This window comes from Apteryx mantelli, chromosome 1 (genome assembly GCF_036417845.1).
Source record: "Apteryx mantelli isolate bAptMan1 chromosome 1, bAptMan1.hap1, whole genome shotgun sequence".
NCBI classification, from domain to species: Eukaryota; Metazoa; Chordata; class Aves; order Apterygiformes; family Apterygidae; genus Apteryx; species Apteryx mantelli.
In genome coordinates, this window is record NC_089978.1 from 121,324,112 (window position 1) to 121,341,662 (window position 17,551).

The 17,551-nt window shown below is 36.6% G+C and overlaps 1 long non-coding RNA gene across 1 annotated transcript; it reads right to left on the minus strand.

The window, feature by feature from the left end:
* Window positions 1-587: 587 nt before the first annotated feature.
* Window positions 588-6,962, minus strand: LOC136991135 (uncharacterized). The gene is made up of 3 exons (XR_010883173.1): window positions 6,926-6,962; window positions 5,309-5,380; window positions 588-651 (listed from the first exon to the last, which is right to left on the minus strand). It is a non-coding gene; the product is annotated as an uncharacterized lncRNA (long non-coding RNA).
* Between the last annotated feature and the right edge of the window lie 10,589 nt (window positions 6,963-17,551).

Here is a 17,551-nt window from a genome sequence, read left to right on the forward strand (position 1 = left end):
GGCTTTAGAAATAAGATTTTATGTTGTTAAGCTTCAGGCAGGGCTTGTTTTTCTAAAATAAATCAGATTATTTCATCAGTCATCAATCATTTGAATATATGAATAAAAGCACCCAGCATCAAATTCAGCTCTTCTACTGCATGCATTCACTATGGAGGGAAATTGATCTCAAAAGCTGAAAAACTCCATTGTCTGGTCTCTTGTGAAGTCATTTATGACTCTCTAAAATGGGACTAAGACTTAAGCGTGGAGTTATCTTTTGGTAACATTTCATTTCACACAAGTTCACAGACCTTCACAAAGACAAAACTACTAAAGGATTTAGTCCATAGGTTCTCGCTGTGTGCACTTATTAAATAGAATGCACTCAACAATAAGTAATTAGGTATCAGCTAGCAAACAATTTTCTGTCTCCATTTTCGACTGTGTCATCAAGATATACCCTCCTGTATTATACCTGCACAAAATCTGAATGCAGTTACCTCTCTGATTGCAGTACAACTTCCACAGATATGTATGCATATACACATAGGGGCTCTCCTTGTCTTTTCTTAGAATGTGACAACTTTATGCTGCACAACGGGTCAGTCTGCTGACATAGGTTAGTTTTCTGAAATGGTAAGCAGCAGGATTGATCTTGGTGCTGGGAATCTGGAATCATATATTAGTTTTACAGAATTATATTAATAATGGAAAACACTGAGCATAATCTATTTATTTATGCAAGCTTTTATGTAATCTTTATCTTAATCATATCAAAATAGCAAGTAGCATTCCTATAAACTTGTGACATGGGAGAAGATCTTGTTTAGTAATGAGGACTTGTCACATCAGTCAAGATAGCAGAACCTTACATGAGATAATACATTTAAAATCATTCTTACTGTTCAATTTTTAAGTTAATTCCTTTCAGCAACTGTCTTTTCTAAACCACTTCCAAACGACTGCATTACTTAAGTTCAGTTTCAATTGCTAGTGCCTTGCTAAACAACACTTTTCAGTGACATGCATGAACTAAACACATCACTATCATCTGGAATGGCTTCCCATGTATTCACTCATTGCATGGTCTTGAAAGATTTCCACAAAAAAGAACTACTTGGCTTCTGCATGGACATCTGACATCTGGAGTATGAGGCAAGTGAGCTGTAAAGAGCATGGGCCAAATGATATCAGTCCTATTTATATACTCTTGTGTTTATTAGAATACAGTGATTACGGAGGCAGGGATGCAAATGCATAAGTTCCATGTGCCCACCAGGAGTCCGTCAACTTGGATGTGACTTTGGTTTTGGGGTGGTACTCTTCAAAGACTTAATAATTTTCAGAGAATTTGGCCAGTTAATACATTAACTTCTTATCACGTGATTATTAAAAATATTGAGGCTAATTGCTATCAACTTCACCTCATCACTTCTGAAAAGCAAGCTACATTAGAAACGAATGTAATGAAAAGACCAGTTTTAAGCACCCTAACTTTAAAAAGGCTTGGTCTTGTTTCCATTTTTTATTCCTACAGGTAACTTGTATCATTTGATTATAATATGGGCTGCTTGACAATCTTTGAAAATGCCTGTGTTTATAGAAATCCAATGAGTATCAGTCATTATTGACACCATCTGTTTACTTCAGTGCTAACATTTTCAATCTGTTCTGGTTAAAGGTAAATGCTGAAGAGGCATTCAAGCAGCTCTGGTGGATGAAAGAAATTCCACCCACTTACAAAGATTTTTCTTTTCTCCTCCTTTCTTATACTTTGTGCAAACATGCAGGGTTGCCATGCACTTAAAGATAAAATAACTTACTAAAGATGAAATGAAACAGAAAGATCTATTAATTTTTGGCATGGAGACTGTATGTTTGACTTTCTGTAATCATAGATGTCTTCCTTGCTGGAATAAAAATATATATTGCAATCTCCCGCTGAGCAAACAGTTCTATTTTCTTCATGAGAAATGAGAAACATAACTTCAATATAAAATATGACCAGTATTTCTATAGTGTGTTAATTAATAACTGGTAGAGTTTATGAGGAAGTACACATGTGAGTAGCTTATTTAAAGGTAAGAAGTACAAGAAATTAGCCAATTATAATACATGATTATACTCAATCTAAAGCTGCGTGTTACTGACTGTTCTATGATACATGAATAATAATTACCTGAATTGTTTTGAAGCATTTACTAACCTGCTATAAATTGCAGTTAGAGCTTTATTAAACTTACAAAAATATTTCAAGGATGCACAACACAATAGAACATTTCAGTGGTTCCTTTGCTATAGTACATAATGAAAAAAATGCATATGAACATGTACTAATGTGTTTGCCAAGATCTGATGGAGTTCGCCATTTCCTCTACACTCCTGAATTTTATTTTGTTTGTTTTTTCCCAATGAGATAATTCCAAATGGCAGATATTTCATTTGTAAGCTGACAACTGGTTAATGAGTGCACAGGCTTCACTTCATTTCTTCTTTATATTAGTACCATTGAAATGTCTCAGAAGAAAGAGGGGAACTTGTAGAGTTCTTCATGATAAATGTCTGTGGTTCAGAAGGGTCAGAAGAATGATCTGTGTTTTAAACTGCAGTGTAGAATAAAGGTATCCAAGACTGCATATGCACTAAAAGCATTCTGAACAAGGTAGCACAAAGCTTTATACATGATAATTAGGAGGCCAGAGTTCAAATCCCAGCTTGGTTATACATTGCTTAATCAATCTGATATGCACACTGAAATGACTCTGTGACACTCCAGTCAGCAGGTTTCAGAGAGTCACTAAGCATTCAGCAGTCACTAAGCATTCTAGAAACTAGTTTTCAGAAAAAAAATATTTGTTACGCAAGCTTAGCATTAACATTTATGTTACCATCATTTTTTTAACTTCCATAGATTTGATGACTTTCATCTGTATTTTCCTAACTGGCTATGCTGTTATTTAGATCCCTAAATAGTCATCCATCCATTTTTCCCCTTTCTCGGTCCCCTTTTTGTTTAACAGATATTTCTTAAAACATGATATTGTACTTTACGATACTACAGGAGCGGTTTTGTTAATATTACACAAGTCTGGCATTCCTAAGCAATTCTCTCTTCTTTGACCGTACAAAACTGATTTAAAATAGAGAGTCACATTCTTGTTGTTGCTTCCTGTATAATTACTGCAGCATGCTATTTTTTCACATAGCATTAGATAGTTCTAAAATTTTACTTTGACACATTTTCACTTCTTACTAACATTATTTGCTATGCTGTTCCCATTTTCTGGCTACTTAGCCCTCTTGCTGCAAACACAACTGCTTATTCTGCCTACTCAAAGCTGTTAGGCACCACTTCTGTTCTTTAGCACAGACACTGGCCCGGTGTGTAGAAAAAACAGTATGTTTTAATTTATTTTTGTCACTGCTAAAGAATTCATGAGAAGTTATTTAGTAGAATTAGACTGAAATACACTTGATTACACTCTGATTAGAGCATGCTAAAGGCACCAGAACCCAAGAGTCTTTGTAAATATAATCTGTGAATTGTCAAGGCATTAGTGTTTATAAAGGGAATGCCATTATTTTCATTATCTGTTTCTGATTAGTCAGATATTTAATGGCATGCTGTTGTTCACAATAATGTTCTGAAACAAAATGAATTAACCTACTTAATGGAGCATGGACCAGGAAAATGCCACCCAAAAATTAAGGCACCAAAATTTGAATGTCAAGCGTGTAGTCCACTTCATGTTGGTTCCAGATTGGTTTCTCAAAAAGTTATAAAGATAAACAGAAAAGGCATTTTTTTGGAAAATGCTACCTGTCATCAAAATCAGGACCAATTAAATATTAAAATGTATAATACTTGCTGAAAGAACAATATAAGTTAAATATCCATAGGATTTTTTAAAATATTTCCCTATGCCTTGAAAAATATAATTTTAAGGGACTATCAAAGCCTAGAGTTGTAATAACAACTCAAAAGAAAAATGTTTTTCCATATTTATTTAATAAATTGTATTGGCATCTGGTAATTATGAAAAATATGGTCAGAAGTGTACAAAATAGAAACAAATACAAAGGGAGCAAAGCTGGAAATATCACAAGTGGATGCAAGCCAATTGTTTCAGCTACAAGAATAAAATGAAGTTAGTAGCTCAAAATAATTACTGTTCTCTGTTTCCCCAAAGTGCTTGGGAAAAATCATAATTTACAGAAGTCTACAGATATTTGGAGTCACCAACAATAACATTGTGGACAAAGAACTGAATGCCTAAGTTGCTGCTGTAATTCTGCCCCTGACCCAGGCTACAGTTTTAGTCTCATCATTTACATTTTCTTGGGCTGGTCACTAGTTTTCTCTGAGGCAAATGGAAATGACATTGTTTACTCCACAGGATTTCACAGAGAATGAAACAACTAGTTAAGGTATATGTACTCTCTGGAAAATTCAACAATTCTGTGATAAAGCACAGTTAAGATACTGACCTGTGATTGTGGACATTTGATTTTTATATGTCTTTATTTGTCTCTCTTACACCACTTCAGCTATTTCGCCTCTTTTGTCGTTATTGTCACCTAACATTTGGCTCCAGAATTGCGTTTTGCCATCCCCAAAAGCTTTACAGACATTACTACAAGAACCAATAGAGAAGGGAAGAGTACAGGAAAACCTAGTGATGACTGCTGTATGCATAGATCACTCTAATCTTGTCATGCCGAATTCCTGACAATACTGCCATTTACGTTCTCTGGTAGTACACCTTGTTGGACCTCAATACATCTTACTGTGGATGCACAGTCCTGGAAAAGGTTTTCCTCCCTCCGTCTCTCCCCCTCCCTCTCCAAGTAGATGAATAAAAATAGAGAACATTAGCAAAATCTTGCTATTTAAACTGTTTACACTCCTGCAGATCATCTTGACTGAAATGCATTAGAGAGTGCTCACACGACCTAGTAGTTCTGCTGTGGAGGCAACCACAAGCAGGGAAACAGGGATAAGCTCCTTGCCGGATGAGGGCTGATGGTGCTTTGTCAGCAACCACATCCTGTGGCTAGGAAAGCATGTGTGTCCATAACCCAAGATAAATGGAATTGGGCGAGAAACCTGCACTGATTCTTAAAACTGTTCACGAACTCTCTCTGGGGCACCCTCTTTTTGCAGGACAGCCTGTTAGAAGCAGATTTAAGAGTTTAAAGCTTTTGGTCCATTTTACACTTCTCTACTCTCTCTTCTTAAAGGCATCTGGTGTCTGCTTGACTTACTGATAAAATTAAACAGGTATCAGATATGAATAACCTATACAGAACAGGATATGCCACTTACCTAATCATGGTTAGGAATATATTGCCTTAGAAAGAATATCTTCCAGAGGCTAAGAGTTGTCAAACACCGCACCTGCAGTAAAAGGAAAGGGACATCATTTTTTTCTATTGATATAGGTCTCAGTTTATTTCTTCCTCTTACAGTTTCATTACTCTTCTTTATGCTAAGGTACTGTATGTCATTGAGACAAAATTTGGCATCTTCCTCCAAACAACTGTTCAAATTGGACGTCATTCTAACCATCTAAACATTGTAAAAGATATTAGATGGTTTGTAATATCCAAATCTCTTAGGCAGGAAGTACAGAGATATGTAAGCAGGTCATCTCTTTACATACTCATCCGTCTTGGAAAGCTGTTTAAGTTATTTGTGGAATAGCACATTCTTGTGGAATAGATACACACCTTATTTAATTGAGCAGAGCTGTAAGTATATTCTGCGAGGCTAGCTTTCCCTGCAGATGTCTGTACTGTGTACAGTATTGTACTCTGTGGACATGCAAATTTTTTTCACAGCTGCTCAAACATTGCCTTCAAGCATCAAAATGATCTGTGCAATTAAGCTATAAGGAAAAATAACTTACACTCATTAAAGATATGTATCTTTTAATATTTTGAATTCTCATGGCAGGTTAAATGCAAGCAATGCCAGGCTGAAAATTCATATTTTTAAATAATATCTTTTAAAAAATTGAAGATATATTACAATCATTATCCTGGCTCAAAAATGGGCAAATGAAATAAATGTTTTCTAAGAGCAAGGCCAGCAAAATTGATAACCTGAGGAAAGCTTAGTTTCTTGTATTTCATATTACTTGTCATGTTATTTGTCTAAGTTGCTTTTTTAAACATAAGCATCAATAGACAAATTCTATAGCACAGTAAGAATATATGACCTGCAATACAGCTGCGTTACACTCAGACAATGCTATTAGGTTTAAGCGATGTGACTAAGTGACAGCCTGATAGTGACCATTACAGCAAAATACATTGAAGTTTCTTAAATGCAAGTATTCTAGGTGTTTTTCAAGCAATTAGTTCCTGAAACTCACCGGCTCACAGGGCATATTAAATCCACTTTACTAGCAGACTAAGCACAGGCTGACCAAGACTGCCACAAAAATTGTGCTGCTAACAAGACTAGAAACCAGCTCTCAGCGCAAATTGGAGGGGCTCTAAACTCTGCTTTCTTTATCTTTTCCTTTAGAAGGAGCAAAATGCAGTTATTCTGTTAGGACTCATAAAGAACAGAAACATTGTATATGCAATGCAACATAATATATGCATACATAATGCATTGTGAAAAACATATATGCAGCATAATCCAGAATATTAAAGAACTCTCCAAATCTATATGGAACTATTTCTCAAGAAAAACATCAAAAATTTCTTCCAGTAATTAAATTCTGTTCTTATTTGTCAGTAAACCTGACAAAAATTTACTATGCTATGTTGCTTTAGCCTTGTTGAAATGATCTATTTTCAGTTTGCTGAAGCATACATTTCATTAAAACCATTATATCCTTATTATCTCAACCGAGAAGCCAAGAATTAAGCTGACATGGGGACCATTGCCACCAGTTGACCAGTTGTCATCTTTCCTGATCCAAAGCCTTACCAGTTGAATATTCTCACGGTCAAAAATCCCTGTTCTCCTGTTGCTTGAGACTTTACTCTTTGGAAGAAAAAAAAAGTTTCTACTGATAGCAGTCTTCCATCTGCAATCTGAAACAGATAGCTTGTGTCTATTTTTTTTGTCCAGGTAGAATACAGTGGTTTTTCCACTGGACTGAGCTGAAGCTTGCTGAAGTCAATGGAGAGCCTGAACAGAACAGAAACGCGGGATTTGATAAAGACTTCAGTAAAATGACACCATCTTTTTTTCATCGTTGGCAACTTCTATGATTGTTAAGTTCCCCACTGGAAATTAAAACAGGGACTAAACAGAGCCATTGCACATTAGATTACTGTACTACAATTGCCATTATTTATAAACTTGCTCAACCACTATATATTAACTTATATATATTAGAACCACTATATAGTAATTTAGTCTGGATTAAAATTGCAATAATTTATACACTTGCCTCATTTTCCTCCCTGGAAACTAGTGGTCAGCAATTGGTGTCCAATTTATGATATCCACTATCCTAACTGTAATTTCTCTCCAAGGACTGACACCAGAGCTTAGTGATATTGCATTGCATAACAGCAAAATTTTATATTCTCCAGTATAAACCTGCTGTGCAGGAGATATTTTTCCAGTTTTTAAATGTTAGCAGCTTGTCCCTTTTTTTTTTAAATAAATTTAGAGCTGACAATTTTACACAGCTAGTGAATTCCTCCTCTGCCTTGCACTGGATGCAGCGTAGTCTATACAGTGTGGTACCAACATGCACTTATTGATTTTACTTTGCACAATAACTACATCATAACAGTTCAGCTGAAACGAATGGAACTAATTAAGCAACAGGGACCTCCAAGTCAGAGAATCATAGATTCACAGTTGTAAAGGATCTATCGGTCCATCTGTTTTATCTTCCTATCAGCGCAGGACTTTTCCATGCAATATATCTTCCTTTGTTCACTATGCTTCAAATTGCGCTATAAGATTTGGGCCTTCACAACTTCCCCCAGGAGACTGTTCCACGGCACAATAAATCTCACTGTCAGGAATCTCTTTTCTGCATTCAGCAATATTATACTTCTTTAAATGCGTGCCGTTCCTCTATTTACTACTTCTTGTTCGGTCTGCAAAAGTCTTCCTCTTCATCTCTGAGCTTTAAATATTAGCAGACAGCTTTGTCCTCTCACACTTCTTCCACTGAGTCAAGCAGCAGTTTTGCTCTGTTAGGGCTTCACAGAATGCTTTTTCAATCTGAAATTAGACAGATTCATACGTAAGAGGAAATTGGTCCATCTTCCTCTTCTCTGACATATTTTAAGGAAGCTAAATGGACTTATACAGAGTTTCCACAGGGAGGCTGCATGGCCACCTCTTTTCCTCTTACTACCAGTCTCTAAATGTGAAAAAAATCTAAATGCAAAAGAAATGTAACCCTATACCTTTCCTTACATACTTTATCAAAAATTAAGGATGGGAAGAGAGATGAGCTTGTGAAAAGCAGAAGCATTTGAATAGGCATAATTAGGAATGAAAGAGCCCCTGAAATAAGAAAGGGATAACTTGTTTCTTCAGAAGAGAACTGTAGTTAAAGAAGCAGCAGGAATCTTTAAGCAAGAAAACTTCTTCAGCATCAGAAGGAGGTGATGCACTGCTTAGATGCAGTTTTGCTGAGTTCTACCTGCTGGACTGTAAATTTGCTTCAGTTTTGAATTTGTAACAGAGCCTGAACAGAGGTGATAGACCCTGATTTCTAACTTAGGCATAAAGTTGTGTGCAGCTCTGATTATACTGCAGAATGAGTGCAGCTAAAATGAGTGATACAAAATAAGGCAAGTGACAACGCATAAACAGGAAAGAAAAAAGTTACTCCTTTAGTAGTTTACTGATTTTTTATGCTTTAGTAACAGCAAAAGAAAGGCACATTGTAGATTTAAGCCAGTCTGTTAACCTTATTATCTTTATAAACTTCAGTGTATTTCAGAGAAGTAAACATTGATTTTTGAAGAGAGAGGGTGTAAGAGACATTTATATTATTTCTGTTTCTGTGGCTTATTTCCAACCTCAGGCTTTTTATAATGTGGTTAATGTAGCTCTGACATTAATTTCTGATGAAGACATCTTGAATGATTGCGTGTGTCAGAGAATGTTGACTGCTTTCTTGCGAGATAAGGCAAAAATGTTTTATAGACTTTCCAGCATCTGCTTATGAAAACTGAATCACTCTGGTTGTCAAGGTTGAAACAGGCCATTCTCTGAGTGGGATTTTATTATGCTGTTGGTGCATTCTATTATAATTCATAACTTCAGCACCAATGAAGTCAAAGTATCTCTCCTGATGATTTATAAGAGACCCCAGACCACATCTTTTGACTCTCAGCAACACACTATTTTCTTCTGTGTATTTTAGTAATTGATTTACTATGCTCTACCACAAAGAACCTGGGTTCTGTTTGAGTATGCTTCTCAACTTGCTTTAGCTTTGAAAATGAATTATTTCATTTGGATTACTTTAAATCAAGATGGGGGGGGAGGGGGGAAGATGGTTAACAAAATGCTCCATTTCTGATATGCCTGAAGTCAGATGTAACAAGGTAACAAGCAATAGCCTGATAAAAATATATTCAATATTCATTACAGGAGAAGGAGTAACATTTTCAGTAGAAAATGAGATAGTTCTTTTCTCTGGTTGATCTTAAATGTTTCTCATGTTGTTTTCATGAGGATATAATGCTCTAGCTACTGCCTGTTTTGTACTGGAGTTAGGGAAACCTAAGGGACAAGGGGGAAACTCTTGTTTTGTGCTAAACACCTTTAGTACTCATACTTAACCTTGTTATAAATCCTTTAATAGCCACAGACTGCTCTGGTGTTATCATGCCCTGCTGAGCTTAGCTGGCTAAATATTCCTCCTGCTTCCAGGTAGAAGGAGCTTCTTTCATGCAAAGTCCTTCCTAATGCTCAGCAGCAACCAGCCACGTGACTGTGCCCCAGTATCCTGCCATCTCAAGGCTTGCTTGCTTCGGCTTTGATTTCACCTCACAAACACACTGTACTGGAATCGGGAAATCATACACCATATGGTTGCATCATAACTGGAAAAAGGAAAGCATAACTCTGCATAAGAACCATTTGGCCTGATCTTTAAGATTTAAAAAGAAAAATAAAAGTAAGGCAAGTTCCCTGATGCTTCAAGATATCGTAGGGGATAGGATATGAGTCACTCCAAGAACAATGTGGCAAACTCTCACAGTTTTATTCTAACTCTCCTGAATTTTCCTCTTTCCCACAGTTCCAGCTCCTGGAGAAATGTAGTTGTGAAGATCTCTGCTGACACTGTTTAATAAAAAAATATTTCCAGATCAATGAACCGAGAATATTTTGGAATGACGATGCTGTGAAAGCAAATACAGGGATCCTACACATTTAGCTAGAAAAAAAAATTCACTACAGAAAAAAAGCAAAACCATTTTTTGTATTTGCAGGATACAGAGTGCATTGTTGAAGGGAGAACAGCTCATGATCTTTGAATACTTCAGGCTGAGGACATTGAAATATTCTATTTATTTTGAGCTTACTCCTTTGTCCTGTGTCCTGCAGGAGTAAGGGAAGGTGAGGCTAAAATGCAAAAGGAATTTCACTAGACAAAAGACGTAGAATTTATGCAAGCAAGCTCTCTTGGCACATCTGTGGCCTCTTTTGATTTCACCTTAATCACAAAAGTAGCTGCAACATAAAGCTTGCAGAAAAGCTCAGAAAGGTCCTAGAGTGTTCTTGAGAACAGCAAAAGTTACGTGGTCAGTGGTACCAAAGCAATTTTGTTCTTGATTTTTTCTTAACCTTTCCTTCTCCATCTATCATTTCCACTTTAAATATTTTTCTCTCTCAAGGTGGTCTTCCAGGATTTTCTCCTCTTTCCTGTCTCACCACAGAGACTTGAGTGAGCAAAGAATTTAGCCTGCAGTTTAGCTGTATATTTTTATCAAGAGGCTTTTCTAGAAAGAAAATACAAAATTGCTTATTTTAGTATAGATTAGGACCTTCTAGGACTTCAAAGGTATGTAGATGAATTATTAACCTTGGGGGAAAGGTAGCAGTGTGCACATACTAACTACTTTTTAGACTGCTTGAGTTTTTCCTAGTACACATTGTGCATTGGGGAGCCATTACAATGATAACAATGAAGAGCTCCCTAATTTCTATGAGAATTCTTGTTTTACTGTCGTAACTTGTCCAGTATATATACAGTGCATACTGTTCTTAGTAATCATAGCAATCATTCACTATAAAGTCTATGATACAGTTGCAAAACAGTAATGCAGAATGCTACTACTTTGTTATATGATGTTAATCCCTTATTATTATTATTGCTGTGCTAATGTTCAGCTAAATTTAGAGTAAAAACTTCAGCATCGTTCAGATGGTGTTTGTGTATTTTGATGTGCATATAGGGTGAATTCAAACAGAATGGTAGTATTTTTAATATACTAATTTCTTCTCATTGTAAAGAACAGTTTTCCAAATTCTTCAAAAATGGCTGCCTCTGGGCTGAAAATAATGTTTCTGGGCACCAGTGCATATGTAAATGTATAACTTGGCTACACAATCTGCAACACATGTCCTGTTTCTAAAGAAAGCTCAGTTAAAGAAACAGTTATTGTAAAAATATTTTTATGAAAATTGAAAGTTTTAGTATTAAAACAAAGTGATTTTTTATTTCAGATGAACTTCTTAGCATAATTTTAAAAACAATAAATCCTTTTCTAACTTATTATTCACTCAATTTTCTAAAAATTAAATAAATAAAATAACTCAAGTATTGTCTGTTGAGTTTTAAAGACTTTTAGACTATTAAAGTAGTAGAAACAATGGTTCCTAGGATAAATAGGTAGCTTAAACAGTTAGAAGAGTTAAACCAGCCTTTTGCAGTCATAGCCTCTTTGCAGGCAGACTTGCTTTGCAAGTAGATTTTTTTTCTGTGCCAGTTCAGTCAAGTATTTCAGTGCAGAGAGTAATTTAAAGTTGAGAAATGACTGAGGAACTGAAAAAGTAGGAAAACTGTTTTCCTCTTCCATGATATGGCTGTAAATGAGGAGTGAGAACTAATAGTCCCATAACCTAGAATAATTTGGACCCAGAAGGGTAATTCAACTCACTAACTAAAAATAATGCTTTTCTTTTTAAGGGTAAACATTTAACTTATTTTTTTCAGCTATATGAAGCTTACTAAGAGATTGGTCTCATGTTAAATTATAAGTTTAAATTACAAGTTTAAAATTCTATTTTTAAGCTTTCCTGATTATATTCAAAATTATAAATGAAGCTTGAGATAAGTTACAAGTAGAAAGGAATCACTTACTAAATAAATGTGATTTGGCATCTTCTAATATATAATTACTCTGAATAAATGCATCCATGCTTTATCATGTGTAGCTATATGATGGTCACCTTTTTAGCAAAACAAACTGTTCAGTTTTTTTCTGTTTGTTTGTTTTTCCTGGTTCGTACTGCTTTGTTTTGTTTTAAGTCAGTGGAAGGGGAAGATTTGCACCCAAAGTATTTCCATTTTAGACAGCAGCGTAAGTGTAACCAAATTGTAGCTTGCTGGTCATTCAGAAAATAGATATAATAGGCTTATGTACACTAGACAATATTTTCAAGGCAGAAGAATAAATGTAGCACACATTCTCCAAGGTGACTCTAGCTCTGAATAGGTGGCAAGCTGTTATTTCCTCTGTGTCACAGCGGGACTGACCGCTGAGGCAGTACAACAAGCAGGGGGACGCCCACCTCGTGATGGAGAGAGGGCTTTCTGACAGGAGGCTGACGCACCATTCAGCCGAAAAAGGTGCTGGAAAAAAGGTTATCAAAGCATAATGCATTTACGAAGTGAGGCATTTTGAGCCTAGCCCTGATACCCCTTCCCCCACATCCTTTTCAGACAATGTATGAAAATGCATCTCAGGGGAAAAAGGAGGAATGTCACAGTATCTTGCCTGGTGGGTAATGGTATACAGATGAAGAATCTTTCATGAGGTGTATTCAGAAGGATAAAGAAAGATTTTACTGGATTCTAAATACAGAGCTGTCAATCCCTCCGTTAGGCAGAATATCAGAATGCATTTATACTTACAGTGGGGAAAACTTCAGCCAATGATTGAATCTAAAAATCCCCAAACAGTTTAAGCTACAGAGAGTGGCTTGATTATATCCTACCTTGACTCAGGCGTCCCCTAAGCACAGAAAGTTGTCTGCAGGCAGACTGTCACCCGCTCATTGTAATGCCACATGCCGTAGCAGCACTGGATCACTTACAGGGTCTTTTTCTACCCTGGACTATGGCATTTGTCACTGCAAATGTTTTGTTCATAGCATATAGAGCACAGATTGTCTTGTTCCACATCAGTAACCTTATTTGCCCCTTCAACTAGGAAGTGTCTATATTTTGAAACAGAGCTGGCCTATAATGATTTACAGAGAACTACTCTTAGCAGTGAATCAGGAAGGAGAAAAAGCACCAGTTAGTGGATTTCCTTTAAAAGACTGGGAGAAAGTTCCATTTTTTCTTTTCCTCTTTTGGCATTGTATCTAAGATGAACTTTCATTAAAGCTTGCTCAGTCTGCAGTCCAGCTACAGTGGTTTAGAAAAATGCCTCAAAAGTACTGCAGCAACACTATGCAAGGATGTGGTATCAGACCACAGTAGAATAAAATGGAATGTAAAAATGATTAAGCCCTTTCAAAGCCCTCAGGTTATCAACCGTTTAAAAAAAAAAAAAATCAGATACTGGATGTAATGCTGACATTTTTCAGTCAAAACCAGGGTACTTGACATTAATATGATCCAATTCCTGGCACCGCAGTGCATCATCAGAGTTATAGTTTAAGTGCCTCACGTACAAGTTCTCCCCAGGGAGCTAGGCTCTTTAGCCAGACTGCACCTCCCACAAGGCAGCAGAGTGTGTAAAAGCATTATGCCAGTCTGGGCAGATTCACGAGGGTACAACCTGAAACTCACTTCCCATTGTGAACAAGATTTTGAAAATAAAAATTTCTCAAAAACTCCATTCAGGCTTAGTATCATTTTTTCTGTTTGTACAAAAAACATGACAGAAAATTCCTGATCCACACTAAAGAAGGTGCTGTTATTCAGTCATTTAGAGTTTATTTATACTAAAGACTATGATGTAATATAAAATTTTTAGTAGACTAATATAAGCACAAGTTCAACTAGTGAGAGGATTTAGAGCAATTCAATCCACAGCAGTACGGAACTTGGAAGATTTGTCCTTGCAAGCTTTAAAATGAATAGCAGAAGTATCTTCTGTGCTGCTATATGTGAAGTACCCTGATTTACAGAGTACTAAAGACAGAATAAACTGAATAATAATAATTCTCAGTAACATTCTTGTTTCAAACCAGATTCCCCTCTTCTCTTTCTCCTCAGTCCTGGTCTGTTTGTCTTTAAAATTACCATCTGTCTTGGATCGGATACCTGTATGTGTGACCAAGGATTTGGCTGAGGCAAATTATAAATGCAGGGAGTTCACTCTCTTAAAGTACTGTTGGGATGTAGCTGAAGGCTTTAACAAAAAGATATTCAAGAAAAAGATGGCATTGCATTATAGTGTTCTGGTTTGTAAAGGAGCCCAAAAGCTTTGTGAACTTTAGTGAAGAATTTGTGATTTAGTCATTACCTGTGTCATAGTCATCATAACCCACAGAGACTTAACATTTCCACTCTCCCATTCTTCCAATTTTGATTCCTAATTTTGATCCCTGAAAGTTTGGGCTACATTATTAAAGATCAGTGCTTAATGAGAACAATCCATCATCTGCTTGTCAACCTCAGCTGTCATGCTGTTCAAATCTACCTAGTAATAATGGGTTTTTAAGACAATCAGTAGCTTGTATACACACATTTCAGGCTGCAAGAGCAGGGTATCTGAGAAAGGGGAAAAGATAGCTAAAAAATGGTCTGGCACATGTCTTTGACTCAGCTGACAAAATGCAGAATTTGAAAATGGTACGAAGTAATAATTTAACTACAGCACAGAGATTTTACAGGACACAACTTAGCGCTTCTCAAATGCAAGTAAATATCACTCAGAACGACTCAGTTAAAAAAAAAATCCTTTATTTTAAAAAGCTAAAGGACAGATGTTGCAACAGGCATTTGCAAGTCAATACTGCATCCTGGAGAATAAAGACTTCCATTTACAAGAGAAATACATGACTTCTTCAAAACAGAACTTTCATAAATGACTGCAAAGTACACTGACCTTCAGGTGCTTTCTGTCAGATTCCTTCATGTAATGAAGGAAATCACCAGCTGATTCTAAGCATAAGCTCATCAAAGACAAGCACGGGAAGATCTAAGGAAGCTAGAAGACTGGATCCATAAGAAGTCTTTAGCTTCTAGCTGGCCTATTCAAAGCAAGCACAGGCTTGGCAGCCTTCATTTGTACTGCTGAGGAAAACAGGGCTAAGAACAAGCTCATCCATACTGCTGAAATGTTACTGTGTTCCCTGGCACAAATTTGGCCCATGCCAGTTAGCACTCACTCAGACAACACACTGATATGGTTTGAGGAATAGCAGACACTAGGGACAATTACCATTGTATAGATAAGACTGCACCAGGTTTAGCTCCTTTTACCATATGTCATTCTTCAACAGTATCCCACCACACTTTGCACCCTCAGCTCTGTAAACTTCAATTGGTGTTTGGTGCCTACTTTCATGCAAGAGAACTGCATGATCTTAGCTCTGTTTATGAGAAAACTATCCTAAAGGTGTGAGAAAGTACATGACATAAGGCCATGCAAGATGAAGCAAGTAAAAGCACAAAGCAAAAGTGTAATTTTTGAGATGGGAGCAGTTGGAAGCTCAAGGATTCAAGAGGAAAAATACTTAAATGAAAAAGTATAGCACTATCAGAAGACAAAGCAGAGTCAGAAGAGAAGATGGTAACTCAGCAACACAAGAGGATCAGCCTTCCTAGGAAGCAGAGGAGACTGACCCTGCATCACTTGATTGACAACTGCTTGACTGGTAAAGCCCCATCAGGAATTGATGAGCATATTAATGTTTAGCCTAGTAGCTCATCATCATAGGTACTAGGTACTATGTGTATTAGTCAATAAATGATAGCTTTGTACTCATAATTTGTGTATATCCTGCCCACAGAAACTATTGTACAGTAAAAGTTGCCCAAATGTAGAGACCCAGAGAGGGAGGCTAGATCCCTATGCACACATGTGCACACCCATAGAGTGTCCCAAGGCCATGTGATACTTACCCTCAGTTTTATGCTATAAAAACATTACTTCGAACTGAAAAGGAATGAACACACACACACACACACACACACACACACACACACACTCTGCCTTAGGGCCATAAGTGCACTGCATGGGGGCCAGAAGAGACAAGTGATCTGCAGTGTTTTGACATGGTCAATCTAGCCACAAGAAAACAGTCCTTATCCCTGTTTTATCTACCAGTATAGTGTAGTTATACTGACTGTCTGCTACTTGCCTGGCAGTAGGTATGAAACTAGCTAATAATTTCACTTCCATTCTTAAAGCAAGTTTAAAAGAGCACCAAGAATGAATTTTCTCAGCTCAACTGAAGATTCAGTTTGGTTGAGTTTGTGACCTCAGGAAAGAGTAAAATAAAACCTGCTGAATAGTGTAGATAGCATATTTTCAAATATATAATTCAGTGTTTCACAAATAAGGAGACCTTACAGGGTGGTTCTTGGGGTATACATACAGGCAATAAAAGGGAACCTTAACTTGAAGCCCCTTTAAAATCCCTCTCCCAGTCAATTATAACATCCTCCTTTACCCCAGCAACACTCCATTTTTACCTTGGTTACTTAAGGATGCAGGCTATGTAAGGACATTTTTTTTTCAAGAGCTGATACCTTTGAAAGTACAGCCAGATCATACAAAAGTAGTTACAAATGTACAATAAATTTCTTTGCTGATGACTTATGCACCTAAACTCATTACACATTCTAATAAATCTTAAATGCAGATGGAGATCTCCACACCAGCTAAGTCTCTGGCTCAAATTAATTTAACTCTATAATCCCAAATAAACTTGCACACATTTTTGGTGGTCCTGTTTGTGGTGTGTGTAGGCATGTGCACATATCTGTGTGCAAGCAGTTATAGACATAGAGATGTGAGTCTCAACACAAAATGGTATAAAGAACTTTTGTATTTGTGATTAATATCAAATAATCTTTGACCAGAAATGTGTGCTGGAATCAACCATTATGACAGTACTTTGAGACTTATGGATGTGATTAAATTTGCAGTAGAAGTTTAGGAATAAGATCATATAAATGAAAGAGGAATTCTCCTAAGTGCAACTAATTACCATTTTGATTAATTGTAATGTGCATGTGCTGTTGCATTACTGAACAGTAGTACGCTAACAACTCTCACTGTTCACTAGTACGCTAGCCACAAAGACCTGTCGTCTAAAAGTATGGATGTGGGTACGATTAAATGGTACAATGGCCATTGGCATTGTGCAGTCTGCCAAAAGTAGGAAGTAGAATTTATTACACAGAGCACTAAAAGGAATAAGAGTTCAAAATCAAGC